We start from the raw sequence: 3,753 nt of genomic DNA, 5'->3' as shown, positions 1-3,753 counted from the left end.
CCCTGAATCTATCTATCTATCTATCTATCTATCTATCAAACTAAATCTATCAAACTAAGTCTATCTATTGAACTAAATCTATCTAATAAAACTTAAACTTTCAAACTTCAAAATTTTAAAACTACTTCAAACTTTCTGGACCGGCTTTTTCAAGCCAACTTAAAGTTTGTCTTCAAACTTTTTTATCTAGTTATTATTCTTCTTCTTACCATAAATTTCCAACTCTATCTCCTCCTAGAACTTTAACTCTACAAACTCCAAACTCTGACTAGACCTTCAGACTGTTCTGACTTAGTGTGCTATATCTTTTCTAACTGATCGGACTTACGGTTTTCCTAAAAATGCTGATTAAAACTTGGAAAAATCACATTAACTTTCATTGAACTCTCTTGGCTGATCTGAACATTCCGTGAAACTCCAACTGTCAAAATTCAAATCTAAACTAACTGAAGCCCATTAAACTCAATGAAGCTTCCATTCTATGTACTATTACTGAGCCATTCAAACTCATTCAAACTCATTAACTCATGAATCTATCTATCTATCTATCTATCTATCTATCTATCTAATAACTATCTAATATCTATCTATCTATCTAAACTCATTCAAACTCATAAACTCATATCTATCCATCTATCTAATAACTATCTAACTAATAACTATCTATCTATCTATCTATCTAATAACTATCTTACTAATATCTATCTATCTAAACTCATTCAAACTCAAACTCATCTATCTATCTATCTATCTATCTATCTAATAACTATCTAACTAATAACTATCTATCTATCTGTCTAACTATCTAACTAATATCTATCTATCTATCTATCTAAACTCATTCAAACTCATAAACTCATCTATATCTATCTAATAAGTATCTAACTAATATCTATCTATCTATGTATCTATCTATGTATCTATCTATCTATCATCAACTCTCATAGAAACCACCCAGAACAACCTAGCAACCACATAGCAACCACCCAGAACACCATGGCAACCGCATAGTAACCACACAAATCACCCTGACATCATCCTAGCAACCAGCCCGGGTACACTAGCAATCGCGTAGCAACACCTTAGCAACCACCCCGGGTATCCTAGCAACTGCATAGCAACACCCTAGCAACCACCCAGAATACCTTAGCAACCACATGGCAACACCTTAGCAACCACCCTGGGTACCCTAGCAACCGCATAGCAACGCCTTAGCAACCAAACCGAGTACCCTAGCAACCGCATAGCAATGCCTTAGCAACCACCCTGAGTACCCTAGCAACCGCATAGCAACACCTTAGCAACCAACCAGAGTACCCTAGCAACACCATAGCAACCACACAAAATACCTTAGCAACTGCATAGCAACACCTTAGCAACCACCCTGAGTACCCTAGCAACCACCCAGAATACCTTAGCAACCACATATCAACACCTTAGCAACCACTCCGAGTACCCTAGCAACCGCATAGCAACATCTTAGCAACCACCCCTGGTACCCCAGCAACCGCAGAGCAACACCTTAGCAACCATCCAGAGTACCCTAGCAACCACATAGCAACATCTTAGCAACCACTCCGAGTACCCTATCAACCGCATAGCAACATCTTAGCAACCACCCCAGATACCCTAGCAACCGCATAGCAACACCTTAGCAAGCACTCTGTTTACCCTAGCAACCGCATAGCAATGCCTTAGCAACCACCCCAAGTACCCTAGCAACCGCAGAACAAAGATCTATCTATCTATCTATCTATCGATCAAAACTACTAAACTAAAACTTAAACTTTCAAACTGAAAACTCTCAAACTTTAAACTTTTAAAATTACTTCAAACTTTCTGGACCGGCTTTTTCAAGCCAACTTAAAGTTTGTCTCGACGAACTTTTTTCATCTAGTTATTGCTGAGGTTCAGACAAACTATAGACCCCTTAATCGCCTACGTCACTGTGACGTTACCGCTCTAGCTGGAGGCAAAACATAAATAAAAACTCATAGCAGGCGCGCTAAAAGTTTGAGGTTTTGACTTTAAAATGTCGTCTTGTTGTGTTTTTGGCTGCCAGAATAGAAGGAACAGCACTTTGGTTCAAAACTAAAGTTTTACCAGATCCCGCCAGACATTCCTTCACAGAAATCAAAAAGATAATTGTGGTTGAATGCAATACGGCGTACAGACTGGACGGAGACGATCATAAATAATAGTCGTTTTTGCAGTGCACACTTCATATCAGGTAAAATAATCGATGCATATGTAATGGTGTGTTGGTTTTATCTAGTACAAATCAGCAAGTTTCTGTTTTATAGGTGAAAAGTCGCCAACATTCAGTGCACTAGCTAGCTTAAATGTTAAACAAACATACAGCGATAGATGTGTGTGCCATCCTTTGAATGGTCTCTTAAAATAATCCACATTTCTAGCCATAATCATAGTTAACCCAGCGTTAGGTTACATTAGACAGTAAGCCTTGACAAAATTCCCCGGACCACCTGAAAGAAATTCATATGTTGTCTAGGAAATATCCAAAACTTAAGTTAATTTACAAAAATAGCTGTCACGGTCCCGCAGAGTCAGTGACTGTACATATTCGGACAGTTCTGAACCTTCTTCTGCATCTATGTTTAATAAATCCCTCCTAAAACATGCTAGCTTATGCTTGTCAACATTGAGTCCAACGTCTCTTTTTGCCTCCAGCTAAGCCCCGCCCACCAGGAAATGTTGCAATGTTTACAAACTTTTAAGGGGTCTATTGGATTAAAGAAAAGTTTTTACCTTCAAGCCTTCAGGCTACACAACAGCCACTAATCATCTCCTTCTGCACGCCTACACTTTACTATGCAATACACACTACTACACTTTATTAAGCCAATAATATACCAGTTTTGTTTTGTTTTACAATTAATGTTTTTTTTTTTTTTTTTTTTTTTTTAATTGCTGTAACTTTACATCTTTACCTCAACAGTGTATTTTTTTATCACTACATAGAATAATATAGTATGAAATGTGTACTATGTCTAAATTGCTTTGTCTGTAATATTATATATAACTCTGTTGTCTGACTGAATGTTTTTGTCCTGCACCTTGTTTCTGTGAACTAAGTTTTGTCGTAAGCACGCATTTCTTAGTAACTAAAGTAAACTTCACTATTAGTAGAGAGACACTGCCAGGTAGAATTAATTCACACGCAATTGCGCTCACTAATGCATTCATATACAGTTGCATGAAAAAGTATAGGAACCACTTCCAGAATCTGTGAAAATGTGAATAATTTTAACAAAATAAGAGAGATCATACCTAATGCATGTTATTTTTTATTTAGTACTGTCCTGAGTAAGATATTTTACACACAAGATGTTTATATATAGTTCACAAGACAAAAAAAATGCTGAATTTATTAAAATAACCCCGTTCAAAAGTTTAGGAACCATTGGTTCTTAATACTGTGTGTGGTTACCTGGATGATCTACAACTGCAGATTTTCAAAGATTTTTTTGCATATTTGAACTCTTTCCAGCAGTGACTGTATGATATTGAAATCCATCTTTTCACACTGAGGAGGTTTTAAATAAGTTTTTTTTAAAAGTACAATTTACCTTGATCTTCAAATTCAAAACGTTTTCACCCCTTCTGGATCAGTGATTGTTTGAACCTTTTTTAATAGTTGTGTTTGAGTCCCTCAGTTGTCCTCAGTGTGAAAAGATGGATCTCAAAATCATACAGTCACTGCTGGAAAGGGTTCAAATATTCAAAAGATGC

Source organism: Megalobrama amblycephala, unplaced genomic scaffold, assembly GCF_018812025.1.
Source record: "Megalobrama amblycephala isolate DHTTF-2021 unplaced genomic scaffold, ASM1881202v1 scaffold306, whole genome shotgun sequence".
NCBI lineage: Eukaryota > Metazoa > Chordata > Actinopteri > Cypriniformes > Xenocyprididae > Megalobrama > Megalobrama amblycephala.
Note: the sequence above shows the minus strand (reverse complement) of the source record.